Genomic DNA, 17,097 nt, shown 5'->3' with positions numbered 1-17,097 from the left:
GTCTTATGAGGTAAAGATTCAGGATTTCCTGACCCACTTTCTGATATCAGTAATATGACATCAACAGTACTGCAGGATCACCTGCATCAGGGAGCAAACTTACAAAGTACAGCCACAGCACTCGTACAACATGAGCAAATAATTGTTCACAGTAGCTGGCAGCCAGCTTGGAAATGGGTTTATTTTTAGTCTACTAAGCTTTTCTTTTTCAAACAGCAAACTTCACTTAAATATGTATCTTCTTTTCTTCATGAAAATCTAATTCCCTTTCCTGAAGATAATAACGTCATCAGCTGAGCAAAAGACCTCTAACATTCAACATGCTTGAACATCAGCAACTGCCTACTGGTACTCTCCAGCCATTAGCAGAGCTGAGCTAGTGCCACTACTGTTGGGTAACTTACTTACAAGAACACTGACTTCCTAAACCCTGCAGGAGAACAGGGCGACGCTGAGGCTGTCAGCACAACACTGCATTCTCTAAGAAAACTGCCTGTTACTTGGCAACTGGAAAAACAATCTCTTTCAATCAGCACACTTAGTCTGGTCCACATCTGCTGTTAAAACCTTAGAGGAAAAGCATTTGGGTCCTTTCAAATTGCCGATAATGAAATTACACAGACAAGAGATTAGATTGTTCATTTGGAAACCAGTTGAATTAATAGTGCGCACATTTTATTTATATCCTAAAGTTCTTGATTCAATAGTTTCATTTCCTCTGCTTCCATAGCATCTCTTGCTTTGCAGTTATGAAAAAGAAAATTAAAGAATTACTTGGAAAATTTATTTATTTAATTAAATTCAAAGTTCATAATACAACTGCTTATGAACAGTTGTATTTGCTTATGTGTTCAATAAGAGTCATGTGTGGGAGTAGGGTTAGGAGCACTGCTTGACAACCTTGTGTTCAAAGCTCATTCTGGACAGAGCATTGAGTTTCATCCTCAGTGGACTTTTTCTTAAAAACAGATAGGGGGTATTACTGTTTGTTCCTTGTGCTTTTTTCTCCCCTTACACGTATGAAATGTTTACACGCACTGTCACAGGCTGCTCACTCCTTTTGCATGTTTAAGGTTTAAATCCCAGATGCAGTGGGAATTCTGCCTTTTAGGTGAAGTCCAGAAGTTGGCAAACATCCTTAATAAACTTGTAAACACGTCTCCAACTAAAAGGAATTGTCAGAGATTTCTAGCTCTTGGTCTACTTAGTGGCTCATCTGTAGATTCTTTGCCTGCTAGAATTTCTAATGCCAATCCCATTTTTAAACAGTTGCACAAAGTGGTCACTAGTAGTTTGAGACAAAGTAGATAATGATTCACACAGAGGTTATTACTTAGCTAGAAAACAACATTAAGTAAACAGCATTAAGAAAAAAAAAACATACCTTGGGCACAAGAACTCGGAATTTCCACTAGGAAAAAGAAGCCATTACCAAGAGTCTGTTTTGAGCTCCTCAGAGAGCAGCACAGGCATTACCCAGCTGGCCTATCCATGAACCTCCTGATATTTTTAGTATGCCAGGAAGTAAAAAAGTAATTTATACCTTAAAAATAACTATTGCTTCCTACATAGCCTCTTTTGGAGTGAAAGCTAGAGAAAACATTGATTACAAATATATGGCTTTTCCAGGACATGATTTAATGAAGCTACTTTCTTTTCCTATTGATCGACATTAAATACTTAATATTTTGTTAAATGACAAACTATAGCCCAGAGGAAATTAAACACTGAAATCTGCAGACACTCTGAGACAATATTTGTTTAACAGCTGCCGAACTCTGGAAGTAACAGCAAAGAGTATTATGTAAGAAAATCCAAACAGATAATATTCTGGTTAACATCACATTGAGGCTCTACTTGCCTAAAACATCAGTTGTTATAAAAAAACAATGTTCAGCTGAGGATCCACAGCGCACAACTCTTTGTTCAGTCCAGAGATGTTACAACCTAGAAATGTTCAATACCTCAAATTCAGACAAATATATAATTGTCATTTTTTTTTAAAAGGAAACATATATGTGATACAACAGATTACTTGGTCTTACTTCAGCTTTGCAAAAAATACCACTGGAATAATAGATTATACACTAGGTTGTTCCAGCCTTCAGAGTTAAAACTGAATTCATAAAAATAAAGCTGGAGCTGTCAAAGTCTGTACATGCACACCTGGACAAAGAGTTGACAAAAAAATAATGAACTAACTGGGCCTATATTTTTCAGCAGAATGTACCAATCTCATGTCATGATTGTTTTACAATATTGAATGGAAAACAAACAGTTACTGTTTAACCTTAATAAATAAGAAACATTTTTACAAGCATTAACCCAGAAGAAACTAGGCAGCTTGCTGAAGAGGTATGTGTTTCCAGGGTTAACAGATATTTATAACCAAAATCTGAAGCTGGACAGTAGATTACCATAGCTTCAAGAAGGGGCCTCAAATTGTGCATTTGTTTGACTGTTCCCAGAGATACTTTAAAAATAACAGTAAAGAATTACCATTTCAAAAAGAGGCCATATAACTTTAATCAAATTACTAATGCTATTTATTCATTCCAGATAGATGACATTTCAGATTATCACCCAAACTATGAATAATTCAATGAAATCAGTGCAACATTCAAAAACTGGTTATTAAGTTTACAAGTGGCTTCAGAAGAATTGAAGAAAAAGTCTTGTAGGAAATCAATTAGGTAGAGGTGACTTGGTAGAGGTATAGAATTTTCTGAATAAGAGCGTATTAAGAAATACGAGAGTTCAACATGCCTATAGAGAAGTGAAGGGTAGCTCCCTCACCTAGTTTATAATAAACTGGAAACTTGAAATCAAGAAACCTGATCATAAATGTATGATCCAGGAGGACAATATGTGCTGAAGATCTCATCCTCTTCTGCTTAGAGCACAAAACAGTACCACTGACAAAAACAAAGAGCATATTCAATTAAATCACGTTTTGATCAACTTTGGAGGAATTACTGCTTATAGCAACATCATCTTCTTACCTCATCCATCAATTGATTTTACTAGGATTAAACACATCAGTTATATGCTGGTCTAGAGTGGCTGTTGTACAGAAAGACCTCTTTCTGTTGCATTTTTCTTTTCAACAAAAACATAGCTAAGGAGATCTGTTTGTTTAAAAACTCCATGACTCTCAATATTTGTCTCAATCTGGCTCCTTGAACCTTTTCTGCCATAGCATAAAAAACAATTTCTCCCCTTTGTGCTCTTCCCAGTGGACATCTTTGATCAGGACAGGAGCTATATCACCTGCATCACATCTTCCACATGCACAGACACATGCTGTGGTAGCCAGAGATGGGGCTAGAGAAATACAAGTTCCTGAGCCAGGCTTGGGAGACTGAGATGGAACAGGGAGGGAGAAAGGAGTCTGTTCAGCAGTTTCTCCTTCTGTTATACCTGAGCACTTTAACTACAGACCCCAGTGCACAGGATGAGGACAGGAGATATGGGGCTGACCATTCACAGAGAAAAGGCCAGAAATAAAGATAATAAAATAAATACAGTGCTAGCTCCCAACATTGATCATTGAGGCTGAGCAACTAAGGAAAGTAAAAAAACATTCTAAATAGAAGGATAGAGAATGTTTTTCTTATTGACCACAAAGGTCCTTTGGGTTGTCTCTGCATAGCAGAACAGGAAATAAGATTAGGGCCGGACTCCTGATTTCCCATTTACTCTCAATCTTCAAGAATATGGCAATAATCCTAATGCTCTAAACACCAAAGCAGCAAGTACAAACTTGCAGACACTAGAGAAAAAGAGAGGCCAATGGGCTAACCAAAGGCATCCCTTTTAATAAATAAACAAATAAATCTGTTAATGAAAGTGGGTTTATTAACGCATTCTCTTCCTCTGTCCTATTAGAGATTTCTATCCTTTAACTTACTGTCTCAGTAATGGAATTTGGCCAGTCAGTGCTTAACTGTGCTGCACCACTTTTTCCTAAGCTTCTGCCATGTTCCCCTTTCAAAGGTTGTTCTTCCCATAGTACCAGTAGGGTCATCTGGAGGGATTTCTATTTACCCAGAAGTCCAAAAGTGTAGGATCTGATTTCCTGCGAAAACCTAAGGAGCTTTGACACATTTCATTGGAAGCCAAGTGTGTTTTCACTTTGTGCCTATTTGTTGGATACAATTAAGCAATCTTCTAATTATAACCTTTTCCAAGTCCCATCCATTAATTTTTATTAGTTAAATGTTTTCCTTCTCTGTGCAACAGGACATGTATCTAACCTGGCCTAGTTGGAAGAGCAGCATGATCACTGGTGGGTTAAAGCCGGCTCAGTCTTCTTGCAAGTCTTCACTATCCAGAGGAAAACAAAGTACTGAAGCTTTTCCCTTAGGTGGTGTAGGTTTTAAAGATAAACCCGTAGAGCTCATACAGAAGCTGGGCAAGTCAGTCACCTCCTCAGCACTTGCCCTTTTAATGCTTGCTGCCTCCTGTTTTGGCCAGATACTATAACCTTCCTTTATCTTTAAACTAATTAGACAGACTAGTTCCCATAGCTAACCACTCCTGAAGGGAGCTTCTCTGGTCAGCCTATACTGTGAACCTTTTTTCATTCCAGCTTTCATCTTACATCCTCTGCAATTCTTAAACAAAGTTTCTATTGGTCTTAGAGAAAGCAGTGAAATTCAGATTCCACACTTTTTATCCACCAGCCATTATCTCCGCCAGCTCTGATATGGCCAGAAAGCTTTTCCCTTGCCTCCATTTCTTCTCTGTTATTTCTCTCACTAAAACCTTATTTTCACATGCTGAGGGTGCTCATCATTCCTATACTCATTCCTCCAAAGACCCATTTCCTTATTCCCATTTTTTCACACAATCTACTGGAAATTCTGTGCTGGTCTTTCAGTTACTTTATTCAGACCTTCCTCCTTCTGTCCAAACTAGTCTTTCCCTTGCTTTGATACACCATAGAAGTCTGGATATCAGTTCAAGGTCTGGAAAATCCTCAGTAAGAAAGGTTTGATACTAACTTTTGCTTTAGCAGCAAATTGCAGAAGCAGTCTCTCTGCTGGGTATACAACATGGATCTCTTCTTTTGAATGTACTTCTGAGCTTTCACATCCAAGCTACATCTTATTGACGATACTTTAAAACTACTTTGAAGGTCTAGCAATCTCTAACCCTTCAGCACTACACATAAGGTACAAGGATAAAGGCTGTCATCACCTCCCTTTTTTTTACTGTAGTGTATCTTCAGCTTGAAAAATTCCATCATGATCCACTACAGACATGTGGAAGTTTAATTTTCTGTAGCAAACTAAGCTATCCACCCATACTTCTCCAGGATGTCTCTTCTATCACACCTTTTTACTTTCTAGATTCATCTCTAACTTACCTACCTTTTCCTCATTCTCTTTTACGGTTAGCTCCATCCTTCACTAGGTTCATGACTGCTGAAAATTGTGGTTTTCCTGTGCTGTCCCTGAGGTTGGGAGCAGGTATCTACAAGCATTCCCAAAGCTGCTTAATAGCTGTCCTTCCAATCCCTCTCTACAATGCAGAAACTTAAAGACAGGCCACTAGCATGATGAGACTGCTGACAGTTATTCTGATCAGTATTACTTGGCTTCCTCATAATCCTTTTGATATGGTCCTGCTATCCTAGGTTTAAGGCACACGGCAAAGAGTAGGGAGAGTTTTCAAGTGGGGACCTCCTAGGCCTTCCAGTGAAAATATTATTTCATTCTCAAATATTTCAATTAAAAAAGCCCGATTATTCATCTTTTCAGCCCTTTATACACTTTTTTGGTTTACACAAATCAAAAGTCTGTAATATTATTCTGGCATTCCCTCAACTTTAGACAAAAGTGAGAACAAATACAGTCCGGGCTCTGCCTATGGCTCTGGGATCATTCTTGAAAGCATTGCCACCTTTGAAATAGATACCACATATTTGATGGTATTTTCAGACCTTTGCTCCACTCAGTCACAACGCTGTCCTTGCTCACAGTGGTGGAGGACCAGCTGCAGCAGAGAGTTGTGGCCAGCTCAGTGCAGCCTCAGGGTACAGGATTCAGTACCATACCACTGACAGGCAGCTCTCTTTGGAAGAGAGCTCACTCTCTCTGCTTACCTCCATAGTTTTCCTCCTTTGTGATTCACGGTTTGCACACAGCTGCAAAGGACATTAGTGGGAGAGATCCAGATGGAGAACTTTGCTTTGTTTTTGTGACAGTGGAGTTTCCAGTTAAGTTTATTTAAGGTAATAATGTAGCCACTGATGAAGACAACCTCCCAGCCACTGTGGTGTCAGTGCTTCAGATGCAGTGAAAAGCTCACACTTGCAGTCACTGTGCTAGGAAAGGCAATTTGAATTTTCAATGCATTCTGGAAAAAGCACTGTGCACCAGCTAATGCATTTGCACATAGACACCCCAGACGGGGGGGTGTGTGTGTCTGTAATTTTACACTGGCTTTGCTCTTTGTGCTGGATGGCCCCCCCCATTATCCATGGAATAACTGATGCAGACTGGCTCACAGCTGCATTTCATGTGGGTCCTGGTTTCTGATGTACATTATCCTGCTGTCCACACTTGGAAGCAGAGCAGAAAAACCTGCTCCCTGCCCACACAGAGATCTGGTTAATTTACTCCAGAACAGATCTTGAGTGTAAGTCAACACATATGCAGTGCACACAATTCAAAGGGACTTGAATGAAAAAGGGAATATGCAAAGATAATTAAACAAGTTTACCCCATTTTATTTAGATTCCTCTGCCTAATATTACAGCTTAAAGAACAGTTTCACAGGTAGTCTAGTAGGAACAACTCAGTCCAAGACCTGATTTACAACATAAAATTTTTAACCCATTCTAATTAATTTCTCTATGAAACAGAATCTTTCTGAGCAGTGAAAATCTTGCTAAGCCCAGACTGTGACCAAAGAAGCAGTAGCTCTGTAAAAGGATAGCTGCAGGTGCAGTATGTGTGGCCATTTGTAAGTCCCCAATTTAAGCAAATTTACTTGGTGTATCTTGCATGCTGCTACTTTAAACCTCAAATTTCTCACATTGGCCTAACATGTTCCTACTTTCTTTAGGATAAATATTTTCAGTGAACCACATTCAGCTCCAATTTATGGTACCAGAAATCCCATTTGTTTACATATGATATTTTTTCTGCAGTTTTCAGGCTCACATGCACATGGCAAAGTCCACACAAGGTTGCCCGCACAAAATTGTGCCGCATTCCCACTCCTGCTAAGTATTTCTAGCAGCATGTCAATCTAACTTCAGCTACTGAAGTGTTTGCTTTTCATACGTTCTTCTTTCCTTTTTTATACATCTTAAAATGTAAAAATGAAGTGCTTAGAAGATCTTAAATAAATATAAACTCCCATGTTATTACAGGCCAGGCACACAACCCCCACACCCCCCCCAGTATTCCCTAGGATCACAGAACAGGTTGGGTTGAAAGGGGCCTTTAAAGACTATCTAGTTTTTAAAGTTTAAAGACTATCTAGTCCAACCCTCCTGCAGTGAACAGGAACATCTGCAACTAGACCAGGTTGCTCAGAGCTCTGTCCAGCCTGACCTTGGATGTTTCCAGGGATAAGACATCGTCCACCTTTCTGGGCAACTCCTGCCAGTGTTTCACCACCCTCACTGTAAAATTTTCTTCCTTATATCTAGTTTAAATCTACATTCTTTTAGTTCAAAGCCATTACCCCTTGTCCTATCACAATTTGGATCTCAATTAGCACAAGAGAGAAGCAATTTATTCATCCTGCACTGTACGCCTAGGACTGGAATAGGCTTTGGTACCTTTGGTTTCTGTTTCAAAAAAGTGAAGGTAAACAACTTCAACACCTACAATTCAAAAGAAAAGCGAGCAGGGATGTACACAGCACACAGTGAACTCTTTTTGGAGAACAGGTGCTGCTTATCCTATGGAAAATCTTCATCTCCTGTGTAGCACAAGCTGAAAAATAATGACTGGAACCCAGGAAGCCATTTTAATTGAACTGAAGAAGTTTTGAGTTTTTTTTTTTTTGTTATGATCTGGGAGACACTAGTGTCAGTTATGCACTAGAAATGTTCAGTGATCCAAACTGCAGTATTTTCGGAGTACTAATGTGACCTCAGCACTTCTCCAGTGACAGGTTTCCAACTGCGCTGCATAAAATCTGTCTGAAATTCATTTCAGGAATACCATGGCTTACAGAGGCTTGTGAAGGAGGATGGGAAACAGGATGGAAACAGGGCCTTCAATTGGGGTTATCCAGGGCCCTGTGAAGCTAAGGCTTGAGTATTTCCTTCGGTAGAGTCCACCAGTTCTGAGCAACCTCTTCCAAAATCTGGCCCTTCCTATGGCAAAGAATATTCTTCTGATATCCAGACAGAATTTCCTATGAAGCAACTTGTGCCTATTGCCTCTTGTCCTGCCTGAACACAAATAACATCCATGAAAAGGGTGTTTCCTGTCTTCTCTGACTACCTTTGAAGTGTTGGGAGGCTATGGTCAGATCTCTTAGATCTCTCTAAGCCACCTTTTCCCCAGGCTGGAAAAACCCATTTCCCTCAACTTTTCTTCATATGTCAAATCTTTCAAGCTCTGACCACCTTGGGGGCCCTCCAATGGACCCTCTCCAAATCTTCCAGAGTCTGTGGGACAAGAACTGGACAAAAGTGCCAAGAAGAGTAGAATAAACACACCCCTTAACCTGCTGGGAGCAGAGAGGTAGAAGAGAGGCATCACTGCACTTGCTAGGGTCTCTCAAAGGTAAGAGGACTTTATTGTGACTTCAAGTTGTTAGGTTTTTTGGGGTGTTGTTTTTTATTTATTTAAACCACAATGGCCCTGCTGTTTCGGGCTTCTCTCCCAGAAACAGTGCATACAGCAGCTCTTGGCTAACTCAGCATTTCTGCACCACATTAGTTATTACTCCTACATGCCCAAAAATCTCAGTAGCCACACAAAATGAATGCAAAACAGTAGTTAACGCTTCAACACAATTTGAACTTGAGGAAAAAAGATTACCTCCCTTTTTAAGTGGAATGGATGCTTATGTTCTTACAGTACTGCTGAAGACTTTGTGCTCATGGGGGGGGGGGTACCAGAAGAGGAGTGCACCTATTCGGACAACTGTTCCCATCCACCTGCACTGCCACTGAAAGATAAAACTGTGGGTTTCAGTGTTACTTGGTTACTTCCATTGAAAGGAGCTGGGTTTGCTCAGTAGCTATTGAGTACATTCCTCAGATTCTTTTCTTCTGTGCTTTGTAAGTCAGGATTGGAAGTCACTGCTGAAAGCACAGGAAGTTAAAAATCACCTTTTTCAGCCTCCTGTCACCTCAGGGTACTTCTGTGGTAAAGTGACCCAGGCTTGAACAATGGCACAGCTTTTATAGCCCCATCACAAAACAATTTACAAAATAATGAATTACTGCATTTACCCTATCCTCAGCTGGCACTGCTGAGTTTTTAACTAGCCATGCCCATTCACAGGAGCACAAGTTGTGCCCCTGGTAATAAGAGAGCCCAGCTGTCATAGGGTCCAAGTGCTCCTCTGGTGCTCAGTGAAAGCACGTGGTTTAAAAAAAAACATCATGATGCATCTTATCCACTGAAATTAAACAAAGGTTTTCCATTGACTTTAAAGGGAGAAAGGTTCAAAAATACATTTTCAACACTCACCTCCCTACTTAGAACATTAATTAAACCTGCCAGGGGAATTTAAAATTCAAATCTGGGCAGCCAGGACACAACTTTGCCCTGCACTGATTCAGTGTAAAATCTCAGATGATTAAAATGTTTCACAGCGATTGTGACCCACATGAAAAACATTTTAAAGTATTTGCCCTATATTAAATATTTAACCATACTGGAAATGAAAAATAGTTAAATCGTTTACATGCAAATTCTATAAGAGAATAAATCCTATTTAGGGCCAGTTGCTCCCATAGTATGTGGGGCAACATGCCGGTCACCACCTGTGATTCAATCCCTGCCTCAAGTGCAACAGGTTGAGTTCAGGCAGCACCTCAGTAACATCCGAAGTCACAGGAAAAAGCCACCCTCCACTGCTTGCTGGAAACCAACTTTGGTCTGTACAGTTTCAAACTCACATTTCAGAAGCCTATAACAGAGGAAGAGGGCCCCAAGTGTTATATGTGAAAAGTCAACTATCAAACAACAAGGCACCAACTTTCATATCAGGTGAAGGACCACGGGGCAGACTAGGCTCCAAGAGAAGACAGTGTTAAACTAGGTCAGGAAACAGAAGGCAGGATTCCTCCTGCCTCCTCTCGAGTCAGGCACCATCCTCCCAGAGCTTTCCAAGCTGAGGTAGCCATTTCATTTTATAGCCTGCAACATATAGTTTTTTCCTCTCCAGTTTTATTTCCAACTACATATTTTTGTAGGACTTCTGCCCTTACCTATATAAAAACTGGCTTTAATTATCCTAGTGAATAAGTGCTTCTGATTTTCTCGTAGCTACTTAAAAAAACAAACCTAAAAAGGAAAAAATCCAGAAAACTCTATTTTTGCATTCATTTAAAGGTATTCAGTTCAAAATTAGATGAAAGTGTTTGAGTTTTTTCAAAGCAAGTTTTTAACCAGAAAGTCACAAGAAATTATGAGAGCACTGCTAAAGGTCAGCACGCTATAACTGAATTCCACCCTGTTAAATTACTGCTATATTATGCTTCCAAGAAAATCTCTATTCAACATCTGTTTTCTTTACAGGAGATCATTAGGAACAGACAGGCCGAGTCATAGCCTCATTCTGCACTTACCTCAGGATTTGAAAGGACAAATCTGTCCTTCCCTATACAGAGGACTAGATTAAAACATGGCCTTGTTGGACTTGTCCACTACTTTGATGTTTTCAAGTTCCTTTGGAGTCAGACATTACCCAAAAATCAGTATTAACGAGGAAAACAGGAAGGCAGGCTGGAGACAAGCCGGCTCTGCTTCTCGTCATTTACACTTGCTGCCGTTCAGGCTAATTTTTTATCAAGTCAGAGCAGATTTCTCTCTATGACATAGTTGGCAAAAAGCTTCCCCAAAAAATCAGTGGCTGACGGTCAAATTAGGAATCAGTGTGGATCCCAACATCCTGCTACTTCTGATGAGGTCAAACCCAGCAACAGACCTGAACACATGCACATTGCAAAGAGCTCCGTTCGCAATTAAAGTTAAGGAAAACAACTGTTATTCTCTAGCATGTGCTAAAACAAGTGTTTTCCAGCACCATTGTTTTGTTTTTTGTGAGATAAACACACAAAATATGGAGACATCTGGATATTTCAAGATCAGTATGGTTATGGATACAAATGTCATAGCAAAGCAGTGGCCAGCTCTGCAGAACGATGGGCCTCTTAGGGCGCAATATGAAACAACTGGACCAGAAGCTTCACACGTTTCTCCCACCACTGCTGTCACTTCCATCTTCCTCCTGTTCTTCCTCTCTCACCATTTTTATCCCTCTTCCTAATCCTGACACATATGCAAGGCAAAGACTAAGAGGAAAATGGGATCTTATGGCTGGGGTGAAAGTTGTGAAACTGTTCAACTGGGTTGTCATTACCCTCGTGTTTGATGCCACAGAGAAGCGTTTTCACAAACCAAATCCCAGGGCTTATAGGAAACAAGGGATAAAATGAGCATGAGTGTGCCTGGAGCAACAAAGTGCTTGCAAATTTGGGGAAACACCCTACCTGTGTTTTACTGTACCTCCAGATGCTCTTCCATCCCAGACCCAAGAAAGCAGCACCCATCATAGGAGCCTGGCCAACAAGCTGTGGAGACACTGACTCAAATAATCTGGTTTTAAAGACTGATGAAATTACATAATGCAATAAAGATAAAAACAAAAAAGGAATATCCAAACAGATCATCATGGCCATCCAAAGTGCAATACTGCTTTTTTTTGTTGAACAGTTTTCAAAAGACCATGTTGATTGTTTCTCTTATCCTTTGCACATCATGAACATCATGTTGCTACAAAGAAGATAATTTTAAAATGGAAGTTCAACTGGAGGCTAAGTATAGGAAAAAGTTAAGCTTACTGTGAGATTTTTGTAATGGCTTATTTTGCCTTTGAGTTATTTGTGACCTTGAAAAAGATCTCTATACCTCAGTTTACCCACTCGCAGGATGTTCTCTTAACCCTGCCAATGGGTATATAGTTTATACCCAATAATGTTTTTTGTGATACTGACCAGTGTAGTTGAACTATTGACACTTTGAACTCACATCATTGAACCTGCAGTGTTCAGGAAAGAGAAAAAAAAAAAATACGGTAAAGAATTGAGGTAGCATGGAATAGAGGGGGAACGGGTAGACTATGAGAAAACTGGTACAGCTTCATTTGACAAATGAGGGAGAGGATACAAAGCAGAACTCAGGAAAGAGCAGAGAGGATAAGGGAAGAAGAAAGATTTATGAAATGGTGCTTCAAAGACCAGTGAGATAAAGGGTTACCCACAAATGCACATGCCCATAAGGATGGAACTTGGTTTATATTTTTCAGTGACAGGGATTGTCCAAAATTGAAAGAGCGGAGTCTGCAAACTCAGCTACAGCTCCCCTATTTCGTTAAGCAGCTGCTAATTGAGAGATCATTCTACCCAAAGGTGACTGCAGTTTTCACACTGCACACATTGACTGGATGTAAAACAGCCTTTCCAAGGGCCTGAAACTTCCTATTAAATTTGCATTGTTTTGTATGATACCTTGCTTTGTTTCTTCCTAGAGTGGAAAAGACAGTTCAACCACCTCCTCCTAAATAGAACTAACATTTTAGATAAACTAAATGCAAAAAAGTGATACCATTTCTATATTTCTTCCAGGCAAAAAGACAAGTCAGATGTCACATTATGAGGCTTTAAATGTAAGTGCCTCCCTTGTTTCCCTCCTATAGCTGTTTTTAATCTAAATTATGAGGTTGTTTGCAGTAACAGATCTCAAACAGAGCATAAGGCAAACTAAAGACATAAGCTTTAGATTTTGACTTTTAAAAGTGTGGACAAGACACAGTGGCACAATAGTATACAGAAACAAGGACTTTCAGCAGCAAATAAGCACGAGGGTCCCTGGGATGGAACAGTCAAACCTCACATTTGCTGGCAGGCCCCTTAACTCAAATCCTGTGTCAGCAATAAGCTATTGACATTGCACTGACCATAGAAGCTCCTTCTGAAGGGAGCATTGACATATTTGGGCAGATTGCTAACAGGCAAGTGTTTGCAGTATCAGTAGCAAAAGCAAAGCTTTAATGAGCAGAAAGCTTGACCCATCCTTTGGTCCCTTTGAGGCAGAGCTGAAGCAGGTTGGGAAGGCAGGATGCAGTAGCACACTGTTAGACCTGTTGTTTGAAGAAAGCTAAGTGTAATGCCATTGAAAGGACCTCACTTCTTTCATATTATGGTAGAGAAGTTGAAATTCATGACCTTTGAAGAGAAATCCATCTGGAGACTTGTTATTTTCACAGAGATGAAACAATTACAAGTAATCGCCTTTTCCTTTATCCCTCAAGGAAGTTTCAAGCTTAGTTAACAACATCAGTTATTTCTATAGCAACAGACAGATATAAACATAGGATTATAACATTCAACAAGGGATCAAGAAAAGGAAGAAACAGGACTTGAAGAGAGAAATGCCTGGAAAAGCTGCAAAAAAATGCAGAAAGTTACTAATTTTCTTAAAATGCATATTTCTTCTTGCTCCTTGCAAGACTCCTACAAACATCATACTTTTCCGGCAAGACTTTCATTTCAAAGGACAAAAAAGACAGAGAACTGTAGATTATTTTTTGCTGCAGGCATAATGGAGTCAATCAAATAGTTGGGATGGCTAACACTTGGGACAAGGTATGATGGGGTACCTTGCCTGGGGTGCTTCACAGCTCACAATTTACACTATGAAGCATGTACTTTTATTCTACAAATTTTGCTAGAGAGATGGGATTTCAAGCACATATGTACAAGTGAATTTAAAATTCCCACATACACTTACGTATGCTAAATGGTGATAAGCAGGTAATTCTGGTGTTGTCAAACAAAACCTGATGTTTGGGGGAAAGCACAGATGATGCCTTTTAAAGTGAGCCAAATAACTATTCCTTTTCATCCACAGAGCCATTTGCACCACTCCCAAACGTGATCAAGCTCTACTAACACAACAGCAGCAAATCCTTTGCTGCTTGTCCCAGTGAAATCACTGCGAGAAGCAACACACAGCGCCGAACTGAGCCCTATATAAAATGTAGGTATTTCATCTCCCTTTTTTAACTTCCACTTTCACTGTCAGGATCAGCCAACCCCTTTTGGCAGGAGGAACCAAGTGCACAGCTGCCCAAGAGAGTGCCCAAGGGCTCATCTCCCATCACAGCTTGGCCAGGGAACACGCCAAAGCCATTTCAGGAGAGCTAACCCCAGCCCCAGCAGCAGAGTATGTATGTCAGCCCGAGTCAAACGCACAGGGCCAGGGCTCAGTTGCTGCTCAGGCAGATTCGTTTCAAGCTGGTCTGGGTGTGTCTGCAGGAGCTGCAGTTACTCCTTCGGATTGCCCTGCAGCAGCCATTTCCCAGGAACATCTTTCTCCTTGGGTCGCAGCCAAAGGAGGAAAAGTTGCTTTGGTGGTGGCTTTTTTTAATCACCACCCTCACTTACCCCAGGAGAGAGAAAGTAAGAAAGGAAAAGCCCAGCCTTTGCAGAGACTAGCAACAGGTCTGAGGGTGAGCCAATTAGCAAAAGGATCTGACACAAGGCAGGTGCGTGGGAAGCTCCCTGCAAATGAAACACAAGCCAGGCCATAAAGAAATCTTTGGGTCCTCATAGTTAATCCATACTGAGATAGTTAGGGTTATTCATCCTGGGCCATAAGCAATGAGGTCAGGAAAAGTATTCGTTTGTAGAGATAGGAAGGAGGAGAGGCACAGCCCACTGAAGAGCGATGCAAGAGCACCCGCTGCTGGGCAGAGGTCTGACCCTACCACCAGACAGTTTGTCAGGAAGCCAATAACAGTGATAGCAATGAAATAATTGGGTAATATTGCCTAGCATTAGAAGTGAAAGGAAGAACCATTAGGTATCTTCTGAAGCTTAAAGTAACTATTTACTTTCAAAGCAGAGTAGGATTGAAAGCAGCACATAGTGCAGACAGGCCTAGAGGCAGGAAGTTTTTTGCATCCTTCAGCACCTTTTGCCAAGAGAGATGCTGTGCTTCATTATTCACTGGTAATATGTCAGGCCCCGGAGCACCTTTTTGCTTTTAAAAAGCCCCAGTGGAAGTTCTCGTTTTGCTGTCCAGGTACAAAATTTGCCTTTTGGAAGTCAGGTGCGAAAGCCCTGTGCAATCTCACCCATAAGTCACCTGCTGATGCAGTGACACCAAATAGGCAGAGCAGACCAACAGAGTCATCACTAAGTTAACAATGACAATTCCTTGCATGCCTGGAATTACTCTCATCACTTATAAAACTATAAAAACTAAACTACTGCTTTGCACATAAATAATTCACCCAGGGACTGACTTACTGTACAACTGTCAATGTATTTACAGTGCTCACATGCTTCCCCTATTGAAACAATTTCAGTTGCCAGTAAGGAAGGACAAAAGGAAGGATGACTATTTTCCAAAGTGGAAGCTGTCATAACATTTAACCTTTTCTCTACTCTTCCACTGACATGCACCCCACCCCGCTGCTGGTTCCCACACCCCAGATATGAAATCAGATAAGGAGGTCCCCTGCTCCCTGCTTCCTGATGGTGAGTCACAGCTCTGAGTCAGCCTTTGTGTTCTAAGGAACCTGGAAGGCTTTGAAACCCACTGTTGATTTTGGCAAAGCCACCTCTTCTTGCTTTGAGTGTAAAACAATTTACACACATCATTTTTGGTCTGAAAATAGCCACTGAAATGAAAACAGCAAGAGAATGACCAAAGATTTCCTTGTACTGGAGTCACTGCACAGCAGCAGCAAAACCTCTCTGTCCTGGGGCACAGTTGCAATGAAACTGAGCCACAAAACACTTAGGTCTTGAGGATTCAGGCAGGACGTATTCACAGCTCCTGACTGTTTTATGCACGAAAGCTACTACTATTTATGACTTTGGATACAACCACCTCTAAAGCAACTGCTCACCTCTTCAGTGATGACCAAGAAAGGTGTCTTCACCTGCTAGGTCACTGTTCCTATATGGTCAATTCCAGTCCTGACATCGGTAAGCGAAACCAGACTACTCTTTTCAGATGTTTCAGCTTAGCACAAGGAGATCCAGACAGGAGAAGTGTCTTTTGATAAACAAGAGTTGTCTCCATCTCCATTGAGACATGCCAGTAACAAGGGAAGCTGGCAAATCCACGTCTCAAGAATCCATGTCTGTCTCTGCCTAGTCCTTCCCTGTCTCCACAGATCAGCACTTTGTATATATATAGAAAAAAAAATCTTGTCATTCTTGGCAGAGGAAATCTCTCATATTTTTATTAACATGTTTAAACATTACATCAGCTGCTCATCTCAGACATTCATCTGCATCATCCACTTCTGTGCTTACTTCTGTATGTTTCATAAAACCTTTAATTAAATTAACTATGCTTTAATATGTATATTTTAATTTCCTTTTGCAATCGTATTTCAGACATCTTTTGATCTCAGATTGCAATTCCAAACTACACTCCTTCCCTTCATGTCTGTTTGGTAAACACCTTTGCTTGGGCCAGATTCATTAGCATTTTAATTATTTTCTCACTCCAGGACTTCTCTGCCACCCCTTCTTCCCCCAGTCTGGCAAATTAGGCCGTTTCTAGATTAAGCGCTAAATTCACTAAAAAGTCTTAAAGCATAAGTAGGACAGCATAAAGAAAACAGGGAAAGTTATCTGTAAAAAGTACAATTAGTTGCTACACTTCCTTTCAGACTGTAACTATTGTTAAAGAAATTATTTCAAGGAAATTGGTTTTAATACTCTTTTATAGGGATTTTGCATGATAAAGCAAAAAAACTTGAAACATGCTAAAGCACGTGAAAGAGCAATTAAAGTATCAGTTGTAATAGTATTTTGTTAAAGGTTGCTTGAATGAGTGTTGAGAAAGGGAGATCCTGATGTGCTAAAAC

The 17,097-nt window shown here is 40.4% G+C and overlaps 1 long non-coding RNA gene across 2 annotated transcripts in view; it reads right to left on the bottom strand.

Moving 5' to 3' along the window:
* Positions 1–520: 520 nt before the first annotated feature.
* LOC133266853 (uncharacterized) overlaps positions 521–17,097 on the bottom strand; it is a 39,755-nt gene continuing 23,178 nt past the window's right edge. For both annotated transcript variants that reach the window (XR_009742555.1, XR_009742543.1), the window contains 2 exons: positions 11,699–11,779; positions 521–739 (listed from right to left, as the gene is read on the bottom strand). This is a non-coding gene — a long non-coding RNA (uncharacterized LOC133266853). The remainder of the gene's footprint in view (positions 740–11,698; positions 11,780–17,097) is intronic.

This window comes from Pezoporus flaviventris, unplaced genomic scaffold (genome assembly GCF_033815535.1).
Source record: "Pezoporus flaviventris isolate CSIRO_AGI_PZ_B2104156 unplaced genomic scaffold, CSIRO_AGI_Pfla_v1 ptg000001l, whole genome shotgun sequence".
Taxonomy (NCBI): Eukaryota; Metazoa; Chordata; class Aves; order Psittaciformes; family Psittacidae; genus Pezoporus; species Pezoporus flaviventris.
Note: the sequence above shows the minus strand (reverse complement) of the source record. Positions and strands in the feature narration are given on the sequence as shown.